General features: G+C 41.8%; 1 long non-coding RNA gene across 2 annotated transcripts in view; it reads left to right on the top strand.

The window, feature by feature from the left end:
- LOC308475643 overlaps positions 1 to 24883 on the top strand; it is a 67599-nt gene that overhangs the window by 36379 nt on the left and 6337 nt on the right. The window contains exon 3 of one of the 2 annotated variants that reach the window (XR_013985331.1): positions 24430 to 24568. This is a non-coding gene — a long non-coding RNA (uncharacterized lncRNA). The remainder of the gene's footprint in view (positions 1 to 24429; positions 24569 to 24883) is intronic. The other variant, XR_013985332.1, reaches the window with a different exon arrangement.

Consider the following 24883-nt stretch of genomic DNA (forward strand, 5'->3'; position numbering starts at 1 on the left):
CCCGCAACGGGGTGAGCTCCCGTTGCTCGGTCCCTGCTCCTGCCAACCTAGCAGTTTGAAAGCATGTCAAAGTGCAAGTAGATAAATAGGTACCGCTCCGGTGGGAAGGTAAACGGCATTTCCGTGCGCTGCTCTGGTTTGCCAGAAGCGGCTTAGTCATGCTGGCCACATCACCCAGAAGCTGTACGCTGGCTCCCATGGCCAATAAAGCGAGATGAGCACCGCAATCCCAGAGTCGGTCACAACTGGACCTAATGGTCAGGGGTCCCTTTACCTTTACCTTTATGTCATATTTTGGTCCAATGTGAATAAAGGCAAGCTGTGAAATTTGTCAAATGCTAAAAATAAGTGTCTATATATTTGACCCGTTTTGCACTTGGGACCCAGGCAAAATGGCTCCCCGGTCCATTCCCTAGGCACATCTTTGCATGCAGAATGACCCAGGTTCAATTACTGGGATCCATAGATGGGTTAAGTAAGACTCCCGTCTGAAACCCTGCGAGCCAGTGTTCCAGTCAGTGTCTTTTTGTCCCTCCAGATCTTGCTGGTCTCTAATTCTCAGCAGCCCCTGCCAGATGACCAGTGGTCATGGATGATCTTGAAGGTCACATGGGTGGACAATACTGAGATGGGCAAATGTTCAGATTCACTATAAATGAAGCTCTCTACATTCCATCAAACATGGTGGAATCTACACACATATTGAAAAAAATATGAAAATACTTTTAAAAAGAATGTTTTTGCCAAAGCTCACCTTCACCATCTCGTGTCACATTTGTATACTGCACTTTACAACACACTTAAAACATTTTATTTGCAGCAGTATAGCTGAGTCTCTTGATAGTGGTCCCTGAAAGGGCTTTGGGCCATGGCAGGTGCCCAATGCACCAAAATCAGACACCAGCCATGGCAATAAAGAACCAGATCCATATGAATATAAGAAGATCCCTGCTAAAACATACTAAAGCAGCCCAAGCAGCCAAGTGCTTCTTGGGGGTCCACTAAAATGATGACAACTAGAGAGAGAAGTTTGGAAGTGGGCAAAAGATAATAGACCTTTTTTGGTGATGGCTGTCCATTTGTAGAATGTTCTCCCCAAGGAGGTCCACTTGCCACCAACACTGGCATCTTTAGAACATCAGGAACATACTTTTTATTCCTCCCTCCCACCCCTGCCTGGCATTTAGGCAAAAGTTTAGCTCTTGTTTTAGTGGCTTTGAATTTTATCTACATGCTTGTCTTGTTAGGTGGGAAACAACATTCTATGATTTTGTAACTCATCAGTTGTGGGTGAACATCTTAGTGCTAATATGTTGCATTGATTTACATGATATATTTGATATGTGTTGTGTTTTTTAAATATTTTTCTGTTTGTAAATCCCTTTGTAAAAGGTAAAGGTACCCCTGCCCATTCGGGCCAGTCTTGCCAGACTCTAGGGTTGTGCGCTCATCTCACTCTATAGGCCAGGAGCCAGCGCTGTCCGGAGAATCTTCCGGGTCACGTGGCCAGCGCGACGAAGCTACTCTGGCAAGCCAGCGCAGCACACGGAACGCCGTTTACCTTCCCGCTGGTAAGCGGTCCCTATTTATCTACTTGCACCCGAAGGTGCTTTCGAACTGCTAGGTTGGCAGGCGCTGGGACCGAACGACCGGAGCGCACCCCGCCGCGGGGATTCGAACCGCCGACCGTGTGATCGGCAAGTCCTAGGCGCTGAGGTTTTACCCACAGCGCCACCCGCGTCCCTACCAAATCCCTTTGAGATACCTTCAAAACAACAACAACACACGATAAAAGATCAAACATTAAAAACTTCCCTAAACAGGGCTGCTTTCTGATGTCTTCTAAAAGTCAACTAGTTGTTTATCTCCTCAACATCTGATAGGAGGGCATTCCACAGGGCGGGCACCACTACCGAGAAGGCCCTCTGCCTGGTTCCTTGTAACCTCACATCTCATGGTGAGGGAACCGCCAGAAGGCCTTCGGAACTGGATCTCAGTGTCCAGGCTGAACTATGGGGGTGGAGGTGCTCTTTCAGGTATACTAGTAATGTACAAACTAGTTCATAAATTAAATAAATAAACTACAGTGCCCACAGCTCCCCTTGCTCATGGCACCTCTGTGGCCGTGCTACTAGACATAAAGAGGAGGGCAATATTACAGCTTGATAAGTGAAAACAGCAAATGCAAGGCAGTACAAGCCAAACTAGTGCAGACAGCCTTTCCTAGTAGAGGAATTGGCTTGGCACTTATTCTGGATTTAATACCACTTCAGCTGTAGAGAAGCAGATGTAGCTAATGAAGGCCCACAGCTTTGGACTTTTAGGATGTGGTCTAAACAGATTAACTGGGGCGGGGAGAGGGGGTTCCATTCCCAAATTCCACTGATATCAACAGTACTTGCTTCCAAGTAAATGTATTTTAGATCAGAGTGTAAAGCCAATCTAAATCCAGCTAATACATTTTGTGGATCGGAATGCCTGAAGGGCAAAGTCATTAGAACTAGAAAAACTTTGCACCTTGCCAGCATACTAAAATGCGTAACAAGAACCACGGTGGAATTGTTGTGAGCTACAGTGACTCTCTGATCAGTGCATCAGTCCTGGTTTAATGTTCAGATCACTGGGAGTAGAAAGTGTGCTTGTTTCTGCATCTTAAGCAGGAAAATGGAAAATGTTTTATAGGCTTTCATTGTATATTTGAAGATTATCATAAAATGGGAATTTTCCCCATTGTAAATGCTCTGAACAGTAAACCTTTAAGACTACTTGACATTCATTGCAATTTTTTCAGGGAATAATCCACAATCTACTTGGCTCTGAGCTCCGTGCCTCAGAATCCAAGCATAAAGTCCACCTTTTAAGTTAATTGCTGTCCTTTAATAAACAAGCCTTTGTTGTGTAGAATGTATTTACCACGATCCCATTGACACACTTCCTTTAGCTTTTCAGAAAATATTGATTTTAATAACTACCATGTTGCCAGCAGCAAACTTTGAACAAATGTGACAGACAGCTACTTGAGGGAGATATGGGCTGTGAGTATTTTGCCTGTGGTACATATCTTCTGTATAAAACATTTCCTTGGTCTATATGAATGCAACAAAGGAAATTCTGTGGCAATACAGCAGCTACTCCAGAACCATTTTAGGACATTTAAGGAACATTAAAAACACCCACAGTTGTAATTTACCAGCTGCCATCATGTTAGTACTGATCTACCACCAGCTGTGTATCCAATCCCCATTGAAAGGAATGTTGAAAATCATTGTGCAAAGGGGAATATATTTACTGCAGCAAAGTTCATAGAATATCTTTTGCTTTTGTTTGTGCAAACCAGAGGTTTAACTTGGGGTTCATATCTTCATCTCTTATATCTTCTTTGCCTGCCAATACTTTTTCAGAATTTTTCTGGCTGTTGTTAATATTAACAATATTTACAGGCTACTGTATAACAAGATTCTCAGGACATCTTGCAACAAGGATAAAACAATTCAAAATGAAAAAGAAATGAAAAGGAAAATTTAAAAACCCTGGCCTGGCTAGACCTTAAATATTCTTTTCTTTCAACCTGCAGACTGAAAAAACCTCTCTGATTGACATCCGACCCCTTTGCCCAACTACCACCACCTCTACTAGAGCTCATATTCATATAATCTGAGATGGGATTTTCTGTCCCTGTCCCTCTTTGCCTTCAACTGAAATTCTCAATACTCTCCCTCATCAATGGAGGCTATAAATCTGTTTCAACCAAGTTAGGATTGTGATAGTGTTAGCCTTAGAAAAATCATGAATTTATTTTCTTTTGTGTAACTGCTTTTTCTCTCTCTCCTTACTTAAAGTGCCTCAACAGAAACTTGATGCTGGCTGACTTGGTGCACAGGGAATCTTGTCTTACTCATGTGTCAAGCCAGCTTAGGTCTATGTTATATATTGGCAGGGCAAGGTGTCTGAGAATCATGGGGTTAAGTCCAGTTGATGGTGACTAGTGGGTTGAGGCAGGGCCAGCCAAATAAACTTTGCTGCCTGAGGTTGTACCCCCTGTCCCCAAGTCTATGTAAGTAACACCCAAGGCTGGCCAAGTTGTACTGTTAGGTAAGGGTAAAGGGACCCCTGACCAGTCGTGGCCGACTCTGGGGTTGCGGCGCTCATCTCGCTTTATTGGCCGAGGGAGCCAGCGTACAGCTTCCGGGTCATGTGGCCAGCATGACTAAGCCGCTTCTGGCGAACCAGAGCAGCGCACGGAAATGCCATTTACCTTCCCGCCAGAGCGGTACCTATTTATCTACTTGCACTTTGACATGCTTTCGAACTGCTAGGTTGGCAGAAGCAGGGACCGAGCAACGGGAGCTCACCCTGTCACAGGGATTCGAACCGCTGACCTTCTGATCAGCAAGTCCTAGGCTCTGTGGTTTAACCCACAGCGCCAAAACCAATTTTTCGTAGGGAGTGAAAAATATATAATAAAGCATTAAATAACTAACTACAGTACTTGCTAGAAATGTGCAACCACTGTGCTGGGATTGAATAATGAGGTGATTTTACCCTCCTTCTAGTTGAACTGAGATGTCAGAGCCCCGAATTGGATTAGGCTAGTAACTTAATTTGCTGGAGGTGATTTACAGTTCACAAAGCCTCATGTAGCTCCGTTACCATGTTTTTCCATAGTCTCTACTTTTCAGATTACCATAGTTATATGTTTTTCAAGGTCTCTGTGTTTCCCTACTCTAGATCTAGGCTTTTAATAAGACCCCCCAAAATGCTGTCTCCAGAATCCCAGAAAGCTCAGAATGATTTTTGTGTTAAAGCAGAACAGAGAAGTTTTTGTTAAAAAAAGATAAAAGCTTCATTTAACTTTTTTTAAAAAAACATCCATTTGCTGCTGCTCTTCTTGGAGGGAAACATCACCTGGAGTTCTTCAGCACTCCACAAACAGAATTAACAGCTTCATCTTTAAATGCCTATTGGAGGAATTTGCCCTTCCAACACAGGCAAGTACACTAAGCTAGCCAATGTGAAGCTGCAAATAATAAAAAGTAGAAGCAAGACCACACAACACTCAACCTCCTCTTAATTGTTTTAGAGTAAGAAAGAGCAAGAGATAAACCTCCACTGCTCCCCACCCACCCCCAAAATGTGAAATGAATATGGATTTTGGATATTTTTTCCACAAATATGGGTGAGGGAGGAAACTGTTTTCCTTTTACTAACCCCACAAAAGCCCCTGGAGCTGCAATCTGGCAGACTTAATCTGCTCTGGAATGGCTCCTCTGCAGGTCTGTCCTATCCATGAGGCAGGCTGAGGTGACTGCCTTCGGCAGCAGAATCCAGGGTCGGAGGAAGGAGGGGGCGGTGGGTGTGGACCACCCCGGGTGTCACCACTGAAGGGGGTGACAAAATGCCAGGTGGCACTCACCGCGGGGCCTGCACAGGCTCCACGTTGCCCAATCGGTCTGCCTGCTGACTCCCCCCCCCCCCAGCTGTAGGGTGGCTGAGTAGGAGGAGGCAGGCAGACTCCGGAGGCCCTGTGGTGCGTCCCACCCCTATGGGTGCCTCAACCCACCCCAGGCATGCCGCCTCAGGCCCCTGAGTGGCTTCAGCCACCACTGGCAGAATCCAAGGGGTGCTTCTGTGTGCATGCCACACTCTCTGCCAAAGAAGTGAGGAAAAGTGATGCAACAGCTTCTAGGTTCCAGAAAAAACTTGTGAGAGCCTTGAAAGCTCTTGTGAGAGGCTCACAAAATCATGTGGAAGCCTTGCAAAATCTCAAAGGGCTCTAGTGAGAGCTCACTGGAACCTGGAAGCTGCAGCCACACAACCCTGGTAAGTGATGCTTTATCAGGGGCAGCAAGGTGGTGGGGCAATGGAGGGGTTGCACATTCAGTGCAACAGCTTCCCATTTCTCCACAGGTGACAAAATGTGATGGGCTACCTCTGTCCTTGTGCCGCCATATTTCACCTGCTTCTGCCAAAAAGAGGTGTTTGAGGTCTTCTAGATTCCCCGTAAGAGTAAATAGGGATGCAGAGCTTCACTTTAGACAAAGCAGTGCTGGCTCAGATCCTGAATCACAGATCAAAGTGAACAGAACACAGAACAACTCAGAACCAGTTGAGAAACATTTTTAAAGGACCATTAGAAGGAGACACAAGGGGCCTGTGTACAGTCCTACAATCTGGTGCCCTTTCGTGGCATCTTCAAAAGAGCTGCCTAAGATAGTTTTCTCACTCTCCGTCTGTTAGAGATGGCCCTGGGCTGGGAATTATTATTTCTGTTTTGTAAGAAACAGCATAACTTGAAGTGTCTCCAGCTCCAAGGATGGAAACTCGTATCACAGAGGCACAGCTTCCCAGTGTGTGACTGTAGTTCATTACAACAGACATGGAACTCATTTGGATCTTCATTGCCCTACAAATAAATTACATTTGGACATTTACTCGGTTACTAAAACAGCCCTCAATGAAGCAGAGAAGCATCCAAGTCTCATTTTCCTATTTATTCAGTGTGGTGTCATTTTTGAAAACCATGATATGCTTAATTGTTTTTCCCCGAAAGGAGAAATTCTTACCCATGATAATACAAGACACAAACTAATCTCCTCTTGATAGATGAACCATTTCTCTTAGCATTCACAAATAAGTTGAATAGATGCAGTTATTCCAACAAGGACTTTGTGTGTGTGATTGTAACTAGACGGTGGATGGAATAGGAGGAGACAGTTTGTACTTGTAGCAACTTAGATCCTATGAAACCATGTAATGGAATAAAAACCTTAACAAAGAATTAAAACAAAGATGGAGACTTTAATTGAAAACTTGATCAATTAGCAGAAAGGCCATAAGTAGGAGGCAGCAGAGCATGAAATTTGATTAAACCGAACCATACGTCTCACTTCATTTCCAGCGGTGTCGCAAAACTGATGACCTTGAAAAGAGAAGACGTTTTGGGAGTGCAAAATACTGGTTAACTCGATGCTGTTTAAAAGAGGGGACTGATAATAAATGTTGTACCTCGAGAAAGCCTTAAATTAAAAATCACATACATATTCAGACCTGAGAGGCGGGTAGCCAATAAATTCGGATAATTGACACGCAATCCAAATTTATTACAATGGGGAGAAGCAGAAGGAATGTGAAAAAGGCCCTCATTTAGCAAATTTGACAAACTGAGCTGATCATACAATAGCTTGCTGACTAGTCAAATTATTCACAGGTAGTTTGGCATTGCTCTACACGCTCAGTAAGATTTCTCCACATGGAGAAAACCATACATATCCCTCTAGTGATTTGCATTTGGGGTAGGTAGAAAGAGAAACTTTCTTTTTACTACTGTGGCAAAAGAATCCTAAGTGCTTTTGCATGGGCTGAGTACATGGACATTTGTTCCCGAACTGCCCCCACCCCATTGTTTAGGATGGCCCTAACCTTCAAGAGATGCTTTCTAGACATATGGGGGGCTGCTGAGGGAAAGAGGGAATAAGTCCTCACCCCCACCTTCCATGAACTTTCTTAAGTCAACCAATTTTTAGACCCAATCCAATGGGATTGCAAATGTATTTAGAATCAAGGTATCAAATGCTTAATTTTCCCTGGCTAACGAATTCATAGACTGAAATTAGCCTTACTTCCAATGATAAGGCCAATTTTGCACATTTGTTTTTGAGTGGTGCAGTTTGCAGGCATTCCCCCCCCCCCCCCGCCGCCAGCTTCTTAATGTTTCTAATGGGAGCTATTTCACACAAATGCTTCCCCATGCGAAAATGAAGTGTCAATAGTGTTCCATAATTAGAGGGCCCCAGCATTTATACCTCCACAGATCAGTCTACTAAAAGTGCATTAAAATAACAGCCCAAGACGCCAAAAGCCTGCCAAAGCAAAAATGTCTTCAATAAACTTTGACCGCTATATGAGCTTCCCTCTCAATACAAATGGCAGCTTTAGGGGAATAATTACATCGAGACCTCTGCAGAAAGTAGAGAGTTAAATTCCTCTCTGCTCATCATGACCCTGAACCTGATCTCTCTCTCGCGCACGCTCTCTCTCTCTCTCTCTCTCTCTCACACACACACTATTTGCCTTTGAAAATTTGATCACATTGAATGTAATAGTGTATTTCTTTAACATATGTAAAAGGTGGTTTGGTCCTAAGTGCATAGCTTACATGTCTGGCTTTCTGACAAGCTTTTCTGATTTGCAAGTGCACCCTTATGCCTTGAAGTTAGTTGTAACATGAATAAAGCACAATGAATTAAAGAAGTGCTAAGGAATGACTAGTAAAGTGAACATGGAATTAAGAGAACCCACTGAAGAGTGACAAAACAGCCATTTTGTTACTGGTAAAGAAATTTCAACTCACAGTACCATCTATTGTTTATTATGAAAGCTTGAAATATTCACAGCATTTTATGAAGTAGTGAAAATACACAGTCAACACTTTGTGTTGCTGTTGATGCATGATCAGTTGGTGTATTTAGCTCTTAACCCAAAATTGTTGGGTTAAGGATAGGGATAAAAGAGAAATTCAAATCAAATAGTCCAGCAATATTCCGACAGGCCTAAGCAGTTGTTTAACATTTACAGGAGTAGCCAGTTACAATTAATCATCGTTCTGTATTGCTTTTAAAGGTTTTTTATGTTGCAATACACCACTCTGATGTGAGAGAGCAGTATATAAACACTTGTATAAATTTAAACAAAAACAGAATCCTATAAATCCACTGTCCATTGCAGCTATACCAGTGCAAATACTGGCTTTTGCCACCACAGCTGCAGAGATGTCCTGCATCTGTCAAGAGAGGCAGAGGCCTTCTCTGCCACGATAACCTGAACTCCTGAAATCTGACTCTTAAATCTAGGGACATTTACTGTATAATCCCTCAGTTCCTGGCGAGTGAGGGGTGCAGCTTGGAGAGAGTTCCAAAGCCCAGGTTTTGCCCTCAGGGCTGACATTCCCTATCTCTGAACTCAAAGAAAGAAGGGAGGCAGGTTGACAAAAGAAAGCCCAGAAGGGTATTCACAGTCTAAGTAACAGGATAAAATCTTCAGTAGCAGCTTCACATAAGAGCTGGGTCCCTATAATAATAATAATAATAATAATAATAATAATAATAATAAATTTTATTTATATCCCGCCCTCCCCAGCCGAAGCCGGGCTCAGGGCGGCTAACAACACTAAAATAGTGCAACATTATAAAAACATCAAAGAATTAATTAAAATCAAAATTGATGGCAACCATAAACTAAAGTATTGTAAAGATTGCCAAAGGAGGGAGTCATGATTCTATAACATGATTCTCGGGAATGCCCATGAAGCTTATGGGATTACGCTATATACTGGGCATCTTTGCTAACTTTTTAATGCCACCCTTGTCTTTTACTATTCTATAGTCACCTCACATCCATCCATCCTCAGGAGGCTGTTAGTAGAGCTTATTAAAATTCATTATCAAAGTTCATGACTTACTCTATAACTTCACAACTCATTTTCTAAAACAATATGGTATGTTGATTTATGCGCTTGTGTTCCTTCTCTCTCATAAACATAGTTTATCACAAATCATTATAGTGCCCCTTAAACAGACAGCGCTGGGACTTTGAGAGCAGATCTCCAATAAATTTTATTTACTTTTCCAATACATTGGCCATATATTGACAAAGGCAGGAATGGCATGTTTTAACAGGTAACAAAACACATGTGCGTATTGGATAGGTTTTGTTATTCTTCTTATAGACAATGCAATCAAGTGGGCAAATTCGACAATTTTTGTTTCTCTCAGTTCTTTCAACTGTAATTTCAATTCTCCACATTCCCATCACTTTCAGCAATTTTTTAAAAATCCTCATTAAAATTCACCAGCCTTTTAAGTGTGAATTTATTCTAATATACACATTTTAATACACTTTGACTAATATTTTTTCAAAGCAGATCCCTGTATTATGATGCATTTTGGTAAGTTGTTTTCACTTGTTTATGCACACTTTCCAATATATGAATTTTTGTATGCATTACTTGGCTGGAGAACTGCGTTGCAAAATTAGGAGACGTGAATTTCAAAGGATGGCTGTGTTTTAGCTTGCACGTTGTTTCAGAAAGAGTGGCTTAGATAGGTTCACATTTAAATGCAAACTGAATCAAATTTCTTTTTTTTAATAAATGATATTTATTGAAAAAAAAATTTAAAATTAGAGAAAAAGACAAAGCAGAAAAAACCCCAAAAAAAACACCAAGCCACATCCAACAATACAAATTCAGAAAACAAAAATACACCACAAACAGATAAAAATAAAACCATCATTCTCAAATCTTCAACTTTCATTACCTTCTTTCTTTGACCTCCTCTTCCTCCCTTTTTTTGTATCCCAGTTAATAATTATCGCAGCAAATCCTTTCCATATTTCATAATATTCTGTCATTACATTACCTTAATCTATTTTCATCTTATCTTATAAAAAACCTTAAAACTTAAAACTTAAATCTTATTTTTACCCACTTCTCATAACCATAATATTCTTGCCTAATTCTTTAAACATTTTTGCTAGAGCCAAGTAATTTCATTCCAACATTTTTCTAACAGTCATCAATTTTATAAAACAATCCTAGTAATAAAAAAAAGAAATAGAAACAATCCAATCTTCATCCAGCGTCCCTTCCTCCTGGTCCCGGGTTTTGTCAGTCCTTTTTATCCCATCAATCTAGCGCATTAACCTGGTAACCTTATATCCGAGGCCCTTAAGTCTATTCCATGTCCCTTCCGCAGCTCTTCTTCATATTCACCTTTCACTCGTGGGAACTCCAGCTTGGTAATGTTTTTGACCCTTTTCACCAAATCAGCCCCTTTTCCATAGTCCAGACTAAACTCCATGTGGTATTTAAAAACATGTCTCAGAATCCCTCCAAAATTGAGAGCCCCCACAGCTCCAAACATCTCATGGCCCATTGCCAGACTCGGAAAGTCCAAACATCCCTGCATAGGGGGGTCTATCCAACCCCCCATTTCCAAACCAGTCCAAACTTTATCTTTCCTAATCTGGCTTTTTCCAAGTTCATTAGTCAAATCCAAAAGCTCATGTTCCTGCTGGGCCGCAGCTCCCTCCATCTCTGGCGCCCAAGATTCCGCAACATCCTCTTCTCTCATCTGTTCTGTCAGGGCACACTCCTGATTTAATTCCTGGGTGGGCTCCATATAGTTTCCCACTGCCTGTTCAAAAATTCTGACCGCATTAGTCATCAAATCTGTCTTCTCAGTTAACTGTTCCAGTAGAGCATTTGTTTTACAGAGAGCACACAACAGAGCTTCTGAATACATTGTCCTACAAGGTCACAAGCCTATTCCCATGATTGTAATCTGTGACAGCAGCAAGCTCCCTGGAATCAAATTTCTCCCCTACCCCTGCTCCTCAGTAACTGTGTTAGGATTGCAGCCTAAGTGGCTTGTACTTAATTTTCAATTACATAAAGATTCTGGGATGTACCTACAGAGTATTCCTGGATATCTACTCTGAGCAAAGAAATAGGAATATTGACTGCATGGGCTCAGATGATGGTGGTGGTGATTTATTAAATTAGTATACTGCCATATACCCACAGGTCTCAGGGCAGTTCACAGGATAAAATCACAATATAAAAACACAAAATACATAATCAAAATAAAAACAAGAACAACCCAATAACCCCAAACAGGATCAGGGTAAACGAAAGAGATGGCATCATTTGTGATCAGGCATTAGGATATAGCCTAAGAGCTTTCTAGATTCCTAGGAAAGGATATATATATGAATGATCTCTTTTTTATTTCTTATAGGAACAAAGGGATATAGAAAGCTGCCTTGTACTGTGTCAGCTCAGTATTGGACCCTCCAGCTCAATATTTTCTACATTGACTCGCAGTGGTTCTCCAGGATTTCAGATTAGGGTACCTCCCAACTCTACCTGAGGATGCTGAGAACTGAACCTTTCACCTTTTGCATGCAAAGCAGATACTTTGCCACTGGACTAGTCTAGGAGGCCACTTTTTATGGTCTAAACCTCCAGAACACCCAGACTCCATCAGCTGGCTATGCCAGGCTTAATGAGGACATTTTCAGGGAGCACAACCTTTCACAACTGCATTGGGTTCTGATCCCACTCTGGACCAGGTTGCATTGCGAACTGGAATGAAACCATTTGAATGTGCCATTTTTATGTTGGACTGACTATGTTTGATAGAATCACTGTCAAACATTTTTATTTTGACCTGTTGGATCTTGAGACTTCTTCAGTCTGATTGTGTTTTTGATCCTAGCTACTGGAGACAGTGACGGAGCTTCATGCTCCGGCACCAGGGGGTGGAGAGCAGGTGGGGGCGGGCCTGGTGCGCATCCTGGGGGCGTGGCGCACCACCTGCGGGGGCGTGGCACCCAGCGCAGGCAGGGGAGCAGCCGCAATGGCACCTCACCAGGATCACGCTGCTGGGGGAGGTACGCTCCCCCTGCACTCCTCTTCCTCCGCCAGTGACTGGAGACCTTAAACTTTTCAGGATCCTTAGTTAAGGACACATATGTGTTGTGAGCATTAGGACACATATGTGTTGTGAGCATCAACTTCTTTGATCATCTGTTTCACTGCAAATGAGGCTCTGAAGTTGTTAACTTACCTTGCGAAGCAGATGCACAAAGGGTTATGATTGAGGACTACACAATCACTGTTCATTTTGAATGCTGTCCAAATACCCAGAGAAGCCTGGGTTGAGTGATTTATCTCCATGGATCCCTTCCTGCGTACTGACCTCCCTTTTCTTATGTCACTTGCCTCTGCTATTTCTATTTGTGCCTACTAGAGGCTTCTTTTGTCCCTGGTCTCTCAAGCATCTGGTGCCTCACCATATTTCCTGTGATGCATTATGCTGTTTGCTTTATTGGTACAGAGATAATGTTGCTTTAATACATTGCACTAAATGAAGTGTGTTTCTAAGTACCCACCTTCCTGACAGTCAAGTGGAATATGCCTGTGAAAATACATTAACAATACTCTTCCACATGGTGCAGTAGGTGTTGGTGCCATCAGTTAATGCAATTGCTTTTCAAAACAAGAGATTGGGGGCGGGGGGAACCCAACAAGGAGAAATAAGTAAGTGCTAATTCACATGCATCTTAAAACTAAATGGCTCCCAGTGGTAGAAAAACATGTTTCATCTGCACTTTACAGTATAAACTAAAGAGGTTGGAAAAACAAGTGACTTTGTCGAAGGTGTTGCACTAATTATGGTACCACGGTAGAGAGATAAAAGATGTGTCATCCAACAGCAACATGGAAAAGCTTTGAATGGACTTCAAAAAGGGATGGGGCTGTGATATATAACAACCAGCCTCTGGTTTAATGTCATAAAAGAAAATGAAAGTACAGCCAGGATTATTTACCTTTCTGTTGCTCTTTTCAGGCACAGGTTCGTGCTTAAAAGCTCCATGTTCAATCATTACAGAGGTTTTTTGCTCCAGAATTTTCTCTGCAAAAACCCACTCTTTAGCTCTCAACCGGAGCAAACATCAATTTGGGTTTTAAAAGGATTGCTATTTGTAGTGCTGTTTTTCTAGAAAAAGAGGTGCCAGAACTAACTATGAACACCTCCCTTATTTTCTTATAATGGAAACTGCATCCACCAGAGAGTTGCCAGAACTGAGTTCCAGTGAGTTCCAGCTGAAATTTGCTCCGACTGAGCTTTAAAGAGTGGGTTTTTGCAGGGAAAGCTACGAAGCAAGAAAAAGGGAGCTCGGACACAGAACTTTAAAGAGCAGATCGTGCCTTAAAGTGTGGATAAGCCCTCCATTTGGATGAATTGATCCTCACCTCTTTCTCCCATAAGATCCCACACTGGGGCAGCAGAGGGTGGTCTAATTGAAAATAATGTTCTAATCAGAACCATGACATTGGTGATCAGCTTGCTATTCTGGTGCAATGGCAATGGCTTCATTTGTGCTTGCTGGAGCTAAATCCTGGCACCTGTCTTCAATGTCAGCGATCAACAAACCAGGAAAATAAGTAGAACTGTATATCAGGGTTAAGAAACCTTTTTCAGCCAAGGGCCCCCATTTTCACCTGAGCAACATTTCCATGTCCTGGGCAGATCAATATGAACCTGGACTTTCATAATGGACAGCATTTGAGCACAATTAGTAAGGTTGTATAATCTTAATGGAAGCGTCTGATAGCTATTTGGCTTTTGTAAATTACTTGTTCTCCACTAGTAGACAAGAGAAATATCATTTATATCTCAGCCTGAGCAGGTTATGCTCTTGCGCTTTTGGCTGTAAGTGAATCTCACCACAAAGGCCAGGATCACGACTAATGCAAGTGTGGGAAGGAGGGGGAAGGTGCACACTAGCCAGATATGCTGAGAAAGTATGTCAGATATTTCACTGGACAATGATATGATTCCCTAACTTCAAGATCCCCGAGGGCCACGGCTCAATAGTAGAGCAAACTGTTTGTATGCAAAAGCTCACAGATTCAGTCCCCATCATCTGCACACAGGAATGGGAAAGACTCTTGCCTGAACAGTGGCGTAACTAGTTGCTTGGGTGCCTGGGGCAGTGTGGGAGCCCAGGGTACGGGCACCACGCACAGGAGGTGGGGAGAGGCAGGATAGGACAGGACGCGCCAGAATCTCAGTGCCTGAGCTCCATTCCTCCCTGGTGCCCTGCAGTGTCAAGGGCCAGCAGTCTGCTTCCCCTGATGAGCAGCAGCCTGAAGGAGCAGAAAGCAAAGCGACTCCACCTGCTGCTCATCAGCCTTATTGCTCCTGATGAGAACCAGCTGGCTCCAGCTTTCTTAAGCAGGGTTTCTGGCCTCAGTCAGTTGCTGGAAACAATATTTGTCGTTCCTGACCAGACCTTGCTGCTTCTTGCTTCTTGTGACCTTGGATCCTTGGCTTTCTTGACCCCCCCCCCCTATAGTCTGACTACATGAACTGAGATACTCCTGACCTTAGAACTGGACTGTACCTTGTATATAGACTCTGCCTACAGGCAACTACCCCCCTGAGACTCTGCTGGTTGGCTGGCTTCTCCCTCCCCTGAGCTCTGCCATGGCTGGCAGCACAGGACTACGACACGGAGGCCTGTGTTGTTTTTTTGAGCAGCGCAGAGCCTGCAGGTGCCTGAGCCACCACATCAGCACTCCTCCTGGGTGTTGTTCATGAGGTGGAAACAGTAGTCATCTTTAAATGTCTCCTGAAGACTTTATCTTTTTCTGTAGGCGTTTCCTGGCTCATAGGGGTTTATTGTACTGCTTGTTCTACTGCTGTTTCATTGATATATTTCTGTACATTTTTGTGTCTTCCGTGAGATAGATAGATGATAGTTATATTGGTTTTAGTATCTTTTATGTACAAAAAAAATCCCCATTGGAAGTCTGCATATTAAACAGTTTACATAATAAATAAGCAACCCCTTCTTCTCCCACATGCCATAATCCTGACAAAAATCTGCCACATTACAGCTATTGGCACTAAAAAAATAAATAAAGCAAGAAAAGTAACATAACTTCAAGAGACTTTTTAAGCATCGCCTCTGAGAAGTCTAGTAATGGTTAAGAAAGTTGTGCACCAGTGGTGGTAAGGAACCTTTTTCAGCCTGAGGGCTGCATTCTGTCATGGGTGCTGTTAAGTTGTGGGTGAACATATCAGACGACACAGCGATTCTTCAAACAGCTCTTGTTTATTCAGAGGCCAGAACAGAACTGAACTGAAGGATTCAGTCAGCCTGCTTATACATAGCTCCACTACAACACAACAGTAACAATTTTCTAAAGCTATCCAATCACTGAACATCACTTTTGATCCCTTATATGCATAATTATCTACAGTATCCCCCTGCTGGCCCAGGATGAGAACTTCAGTACATAACAGGTGCAACCGTCTGGAGCCCGTATGCCAGTGGTGGCAGAAGTGGGCAGAGTAACCGGTGCTACTTTTAAATTGATATAGTGGGCTGCATTGCAGCCTGGCAAAAGAGGACCTTTCTACACATGGCGGTTGGTCTATATGGCCCCTGTGGTCCCTTCCAGCTCTCCTATTTTATGTTGCAGAGTGTCTCCCCCAACTGGCAATCCCACATAGCAATGGGGCATTGCACTGCCTTTGAGAAGATACACCAGAGCCCTGCCCCACTGTCAGGTGGGGGGAGGAGAGAGCTCCCCCTCCTGCCCGGCAGCAAAGCTAGATGGCAGAAAGCCTCCCCTCTCACTGGCCTGGCAAAGGGGAGGCGTCCCACAGACCTTTGCCACTGGTCCTCTCTGCCCCTAGAGGCCAAGGAGACCGGCAGCAAAGCTGGGTGGTAGAATGGGAGTGTTGTCCCTTGGGGATGCTGCTTGAGGCAACTGCCTCATCCTACCGCATGGGTGGGCCAGCTCTGGCTATGAGCCATGCATTCAGTATTGTGAGCCTGTGGAACTCCCTTTCAGTTGAGGACAGGCAGGCAGAACTCTTTATTGTTAGGCTTCCGGTGTTAGGTGTAAACTTTTACTATTATTACTTCAGCGGGCATTTTAAGTAAGCTTTTCTGATGAATTTAAACTGTTCCCCCCCCCCCTTTGTATCTCTTTTGTAAACACGTGCACAGCAGTTGTTGAAATAGATAAAAGTGAGCAAGTAATTTAAGGGCACATATTTAAAAGAAGATTGAAATGGAAGCTCTCGTGTTTTAAGCATGTCCGTGCTGCAGCAGGAGGCTCAGTTCACAGTGATGTGAAGTTGTCTAGGCTTTGTACAGTCACACTGAAAGGAATAAGGATTGGACAGCCACAGTATTTGCTGTGCTGTTGCCCTCAATGTTCACATAAATACTTCCATTTAATGTATTCATAACTTTGTGAAGACCCATAGGCTAAAGTTTTTAACTTTTCCTGTACATACTGTTGTGGCATTACAAAAAAGAGAGAGGCAATCATGGCTCCCTTTTAAAAAAGTGAAAATAAGATTTGACAGGAGTGGGGGGTGGATCCTTACTGTTGTTAAAACATGCAACGTTTTCCAGTTTTCATTTTCCAACAGAAAGAGATCAAATTTTATTTCCCCCTCTATTTTTATCTTTTAAAAAACAGCTTTTATGAAAAAGCTGCTTTTCATATTTGGCAAAAACAGCATCCTAGAAATGGGCTTCTCTGCCCTTGTCATGCAGGTTATAATTTTCTGGCAAAATTCAAAAAGTGACCTGCCAGGACTTCATTTTACACCACAAGCCAATCAATTCCTATGGTTTTCAAGAAAAGGCGTGCACAAAGGGCCTGTCCATCAAAACAGCCATCATGATTGGTTGTGACACTCCACAATCTTTGCCCCAAGCTGGGGAGTGGAGATTAATAACCCCCTTTGTATCCATTAGTCAATTATTCACCTTTGAAGAGTCACTCATAGAGTGTATTCAACTCCCCAAAGCATTAATGGCTCATTGGAGGTGAATAATAATTCATTTTTGACCTCTAATTCTATTTTCCCTTCACAATATTAGTTCTCCCCCCCCCCCAAAAAAAGAAAACTCTGTATTTCTCACATTCATAGGCAAAACTGAACAAGGATAATATTGTTTTACGGCAATAATTAGGGAGGGGGGAAGCAAAAAAAAAGTAACTACTGACTGGAGTCAAATTTACCTTACCTAGCAGGGAACAACTTTAGGAAGGATAGGAACAATGGGACAAAATAGATAAGGCACACAAGGGAGGGTTGGATTGAAGGATTCAAAAAGATCACCAGTGATGACTGTGTGCTTTGTATTTTGCATATTGCCTGAAGTAATGTGGAGATGTTTCACTGCAGATCTCTAGCTATATTTGCAATGATTGTGGTTGCACAAAATTTCTGAGTTGGATTAACCCTGTTAAGAAGGCATCTCGGATCAGATCAGGTACTCACTAAGCTTCCAAGTCACTCTGTGGCCTTGTTTGTCCCCCTTACACAAACTTTTATTTTTACTGGAAGCTGCTTTAATCCATACAGTGGGAAGCGGAGTATAAATTCATTAAATGATAAAAAACGAAATAAAATAATGGTGAACAAACTTACTGGAATAAATTCAGCTGAAATTCCAATCTCGCTGCTCAACTGTACTGAAAATCAGTTTAAGTGATCTGATCCTCCAAATGTTTCCTTGAGGCTGGAACTTGCAACTGTCGCTGTTTCACAGCTTACTTATTTTCTGTTCTATGTTTACTTATTTTCTGCACCGGCAAGTTTTGTACCTCAGGTTGTTCTTCACAAGGTGCTGATGGAAGCAAAGGAAAACATGGCTATGCTGTTGTTAAAAGGTTGTGAACACTAGAAAGCTTACACTTACAGTTCTGTGTGGATTTTGTTACTAAGAGTACAATCTACAGTACACATAACTGTAGTCATCCTATATTGCATGCTTGACAAGATGGCACTCCAAACCCCATATTTTAAAATCAGTGGGAAGTGTGCTATTGATTCAACTCAGAACAAAGTTTGTATTTTATTTATTGGGTTTTATCCAGAATCATGAAAGTAGCATTTCATTTGTGCAATGACGTTTCCTCTTCCTCTCCTTCCTCCATTACCAATCTTGGATGGGTTTGTGAGGGGTTTGGATAAATTCATGAAGAATTAGGGTCTCAGTAGTTACTAATCGTGATGGCTGTGCATTAGCAAAAGCATTCCTCTGAACATCAGCTTTTGGGGAATAGCACTCACATGTAGGTAGAGTGCTATTGTGCTCAAGTCATGTTTGCAAGTTTCCCAGAGGCAGCTGGTTGGCCACTGTGAGAACAAAGACGCTGCATTAGATGGACCTTTGGTCTGATCCAGCAAAGCTCTTTCTGATTAATCTGAAGCTTGGACGTCTTTTGGATCATCTACAGGACTGGGATAATGCATGAGTCACTAATCCACATTATTTTAAGCAAAGTCAAATCATTAGATCAAGATAAACCTGGTAAAATGATCATAAAATTCCACCCACCTTTCCATATGCTCTTCAACTGGCCCAATGGTCTCATGGCTAGGAAGCTCTCCCTAGAATCTAATTTAAAAATCCACCTCCCTTCAGTAAATCAGTGCTATTGCTTATCATAGATGTTCATCAATTGATCCTGTAATAGCATTTTCCATTTTTGCAACAGCATCACATTATTGACTCATGTTAAACTCGTCATCCATTATAATTCCTCCGTCCTTTCCAGCAGTACTATAGCCTAGCAGATTAATTATACTGAAAGTATTCTTTTCATGAACGCAATTTGCCTCACATTTCCAATTAACCTTAATGGAAGTTGCTTGCTTGATACAGAATATTAGCCTTTTAATATTTCTTGAGAGTGTCATTTTTGTCAATTTGGTATTTCCCCCCAATGCTTTTTAATGTTTACCACGGGGTATATTATTAATGTTGTGTTCTATTCTTCCAATAATATTTGCTCTGGGTCCTTTGTTGCAAGGCATTGTTTCAATGAGAAATGAGTATTAACACATGTTTACAGAATCACATGATCAAACATCTCATTTAATACATGTCATCTCTTTGAAGTTTGTACTCAACCACTGGGATCTAGATGCTTATTTTCCCCCAGAAATGATTGATTTGCTCTTGATGAAAGTTTATGAGAAATCCTGGAGACTCCAGGGGTTGTTCTGTTGACAGCTAATGTGGTTGTGGATGGATTAAAATAAAGTATCATTGTATTTCTTCCTGGAATCAGAGATCCTTTTCTCCGCAAAACTATGTGATTGAAATGAGTTACCAAACTTAAAAGTGGATGCTTATTAGATGTAATTCCATGTGAGAATTAGCATATGATTGACATAGTCTATGGTTTGATAAGATTAAAAAAAATCTCCAGAGATAATTGCTCATAATGAATCATTTATTATGTATATCTCTTAATTCTAGCAGGGTTAAGGATGAGTGAGCGTGAAAGCCAGGGGCAGAGCTTGCAACATCCCATAAATGCTTCTTGCACATATTTATATGAGTCCCAATGAATTAGCACAAAGAAAAAATTAAAACAAATCAAGGGCATGCATGGCTCATACTTAACTATTCACACAACAGAACTAATTTAGGTCATCTGCTGGTCACAGAACACTGATTCAGTAACTCCCTGAAAACACAGCGCTAGAAGCAGGAAACAGTATTGGGAAACGATAAAAGGAGTATGGGTCTTACTCCCACATACATATGTATAGCACTGCAGTGTTAAGGTCTTTTCACTCTTCAGGTTTCACGTACAGAAGCACTCAACAGAGAGAGGCAGTCATCACTCCCTGACAAGTATAATTGTATAATACACATTTTTGTCACATTCACAATTTACATTTGATATATGTATTTCTAAATATCTTAGTTGTTCATCTAAGAAAAATACAATGCAAATTGGTCTTTCCATGACCCTTCCTTCTGAACAAAGTAATGTGGAAGCTTGACAAAGCTAAAAATGTCCCTTTATGTAGAACTTTAAGTGCATGCAAAGATATTGCAAAAAAACACAAAAAACCAATTATGTTTTGTAGGGTTTTTTTATTCCATACTTTTGCATAAAATGGCTTTGTCCATTCCCCTTTCTTCATCCAGTTAGAAAGTTTCAATGTGACACTAGAATCTTCTTATCTGTAAGTTTCTTTCAAAGTGTGATTTTTTTTTTTACCTTGTAATATTGCCCAATTTATTTTGAGATGTTCTGACCTTAGTGAGTTTAACATCATAAAACTACAGATAGCATATATTTTTGATGAGCACAGGAAATCTCATAGCAGCATGCTAATGAAATTGCTTATTAGCCCTCTATTCTTGTTATAACCTTCCTTGTTGAACAGAACCCCTCACACAAAACCATAAAAAGGCGCTGGTGTAAAGAACATGTTTACTATGCACCAGTGAGAACCCCTTAGCATCATAGAACTGATTTTGTGTTAAAATCAGGCTATAGCCATGCCATACATTTAAAGCACATTTATACTACTTTAACAGACATGGCTTACCCCCAAAAGTCCAGTTACAAAAGTGCTTAGGTTTGTTAGGACACCCTTATTCCTTTCACAGAGTTACAATTCCCAGAGATCTTGGGATAATATGTTGATTGTTAAACCACTCTGGCAACTGTAGCTCCACAAAGGGAATTGGTCTATCACCACCCTGCACCCTCAACAAACAGCAACAATTTATTTATATGCCACCCACCTGATTGAGTTGCCAAGCCACTCTGGGCAGCTTCCAACAAATAAAAATGCAGTAAGACACCAAACATTAAAAACTTCTCTATACAGGGCTACCTTCAGATGTCTTCTAAAAGTCAAATAGTTGTTTATTTCCTCAACATCTGATGGGAAGGCGTGCCACAGGGCGGGCGCCACCACCGAGAAGACCCACTGCCTGGTTCCCTGTAACCTCACTTTTTGCAGTGAGGGAACCACCAGAAGGCCCTCAGAGGTGGACCTCAGTGTCCGGGTTGAACGATGGGGGTGGAGACGCTCCTTCAGGTATACAGGGCCAAGGCTGTTTAGGGATTTAAAGGTCAGCACCAACACTTTGAATTGTGCTCAGAAACATACTGGGAGCCAATGGACTGTGTTATATGGTCCCGGTTGCTGCTCCCAGTCAACAGTCTGGCAGCCACATTGTGGATTAGTCATAGTTTCTGAGCCACCTTCAAAGGTACAGTTCACAGGATTCTTGATGGGAATCCATGACTGTTAGGGTGGTAGAATAGTGGTTTTCATGGACGTGGCCACATGGTTTTCAAAGAACCACCAAAAGTTATTGTGGAGAAAATGCTACAATTTTCACTCAGCGGTATTACACCTAAGTGTGATCTCAGTTCGGGGAATCTGGCCCTTACTTTTATTTATTACATGTTTGTCCAACTCATGCTCCAAAGAGTTCAAGGCAATGTGCCCAGTTGCCCCCAGCTTTTTCATCATCAGAACCACCCTGAGAGGTAGTTTAGCCTGAGAGATATGACTGGGCCAAGGTCATCCCATGAACTCCATGCTTGTGGAGATTTGAATATGAGTCTCCAAGCCTCAGTGGCTCTCTTTATGTATATGACTTTTCAAACACAATAGAACCTCTGGATCCAACAACCATCTCAAGTGTGTAATCTTTTAATTGTGTTGCTTCAATCTTTTTTTTTTTAAGAAATAATTTCTCTAAAGCTCTTGGCAGGTCACTTACTTTAAGCGTTATAATGCATCTGAGTTAAGCCTGTCCAAAGGCATATGTGTTAACAGCTAATAAGAAGCTATACAGTAATTACATTATTTTTTAATTTACATCATGTAATTTGTTTACACTAATTTGACAAGGCACCTAGAGAGATAATTAAAATGGAAAGGCAGATAACAAAAGGAGTCAGAAAGTTCAATATAGGACACAAAAGGAAGTACATCCTATATTGTTGCCAGGGTTGTGGCTGAATGGAATTGTTGCAAACAGTCTTCAACCGGTTAGGATCAATTCAAGGCTGGAGGACCTGCAAAAGTAAAGCAACAAAGATGCAGCTAGATTTCCTTAAAGTAACTTTAGGTTTTCAATTTTTGAGTAATTATCTGGACACACTTCCAGAAAAGGTTGTGTTTTCAAAGGGTGAGATCAGCCCTTTTGGAAAATATTCAATTAAAAACTATTTTTAGTTTACTGTTTTAGATTGTTTATCAGAAGGTTGTGCTGGGTAATGAATGTTAACGTTTTAGATATTTTGTGTGTGAGAGAGAGAGAGCGGAGGTGGGGGAGAGACTGTCTGGTGCTTTGGGTATTTTTAAAGCAGACAAACAGCCAAAAAATAAGATAAATATATAACAGTAATAAACAAGAGCATAGAATCATAGAGTTAGAAGATACTTCAAAGGTCATGTAGTCTACCGTGGTGCCAATCCAGTAAACTTCTACAGCATCCCTGATAAGGCTAATCCAGCCTTTGCTTTAAAGACTCAGACATTTCATAGTTCTTTCATTTAAAAACACCTAACGGTGACACAGACAATGTTCAGCACCTTACAACCCTTGTGCAGCTTCATTTTATGTGGCAATCACAATAACAGCAGATGTACTATCTGGAAGAAATGTCACATTTCCCCAAGCACAATTATGATGCTTCTAGTGCTTGGAGTATGGAATAGTCTTTAAGCCAGGCGTAGGGAACCTCAGGCTGTGAGGGGTCAATTGTGGTAAACCTGATTATCCTGAAAGAAAGTGCAGGAGCAGAAAGAGCCACTGAAGTACTGATATCAGTTGGCAATTTTGTTACTGCCGAGTTTGAGACTGGGAAATTCAAAAGAAAGTGCAATGGCCATATGATGCAATCAGATATCCATTAGTATGAAATACACTTTTTAAAAAGGGGGGAATTCTGTGGCACTTGTCTTCTCTGCCAGTGATGATGGATATTTGGTTGAAAAGAAACAGATCGTTAGGGTTTTGCCATAGCTAACTATAAGTTTGCATGGGCATTACAACTTCCCACAGGGACTTGCTTTAGAAGCATTTATTTGGAGGCACCTATCGATGAACTTCCACATGTTACACTGACCATATTATTCAGGTCATTTGACAGAAAGCCTTTTTTCCAAAGTTTCCAATACACAATTTGACACAGACCCATGAAACATTAGCACTATTGCCACAGATGGATTTATTGTTGCTGCTGTTGTTATTATTCATACTTCTAGACAAAACAATTATCCAAGTTACAAATTAATTATTGAGATTGGAAAACTCAATAGAGTTAGATAGGTCACATCTTTTAGAACACAAAAAAAAGAAAGCATTTAACGACCTGTGGCATACCTCATGGTTATTTTTGTAGGGAAGGTTAAGCCAGTTAATACACAAACAGTGGAGTGTTATTTGAAGATCACCATAGGCACCAGAAGTAAGGGGCCCCAGGTGCCAGGCACCCACAACACGGGGCTCCGACAAGACTTCTGGTTTCTACCAGAAGTCGCGTTGGAGCCCTGATGTGACCTCCCAGACGGCGTCTGAGGCCCTGCAAAGACTCGGAAGGTGACTTCCAGTAGAAGTCACATCGGAGGTCTCGCAAGGCCTCAGACGTGACCTCCAAGACCCTGTGAGGTCTCAGAAGTGATTTTGGAGGCCGTGCCAAGCCTCTGAATGAAACTTCCAGTAGAAACCAGAAGTCACATCAGAAGTCTCACAAGTCCTCAGAGGTGACCTCCAGGACCCCACAAGGCCTCAGAAGCACCGCTGTGCCGCCAACAAGATGTCACAACATCATGACATCATGTTACATCACAGGTGCTATTGAGCACCCATAACCTGAAGACCACATCATATTAACTAAAACACAAAAAACCAAACAGTTGTGTAAAGAAGCTTACAAATGTTAAATTGGTCACTACAGAATAACCCAGTATAAAAAAAGGAATGATGGTTTGGTTTAAGAATGTAAGGTCCAACAAATCCCTCAATTGTCTCGTTGACAATTTCATTTCTCAGAAGATGGAAGAAGCAACAATGGGATCACCTCTCCTGGACCTGGTCCTCACCAGCAGGGAGGAATTGATCGATGAAATGGAAGTATTGGGAAGCTTGAGAGGAAGTGATCATGTTCTGAGGAAACATGGAGCTTTCTGAGGTAAGTTGCTAGCAGCTAATAGAGATTTTCCTGGCAGTATGACAAGCCCTGAACAATTTGGTATAAATTGCTGGCAAATTAATCCGTAGTTTAAAGTAAAAGAGAGCCTATTGAAGTTTTTTTTTTTTTTGTCTTCTATGTGTCTGTGTGTATGCTATTGTTGCTTTCTGTCATCACTTCATTATCTGTGATAGGATTTTCCTTCCTGGCATTCAAAAGGTATTCACAAGGTTGGACGTCTTCCCAGTACTGAAGGAATTTTTCACCATAAAGAAACTTTAAAAGAGATGATTGCCTCTAATACACCATGTATCT

The sequence above is a fragment of the Podarcis pityusensis genome (assembly GCF_964106645.2).
Source record: "Podarcis pityusensis genome assembly, chromosome: 4".
NCBI lineage: Eukaryota > Metazoa > Chordata > Lepidosauria > Squamata > Lacertidae > Podarcis > Podarcis pityusensis.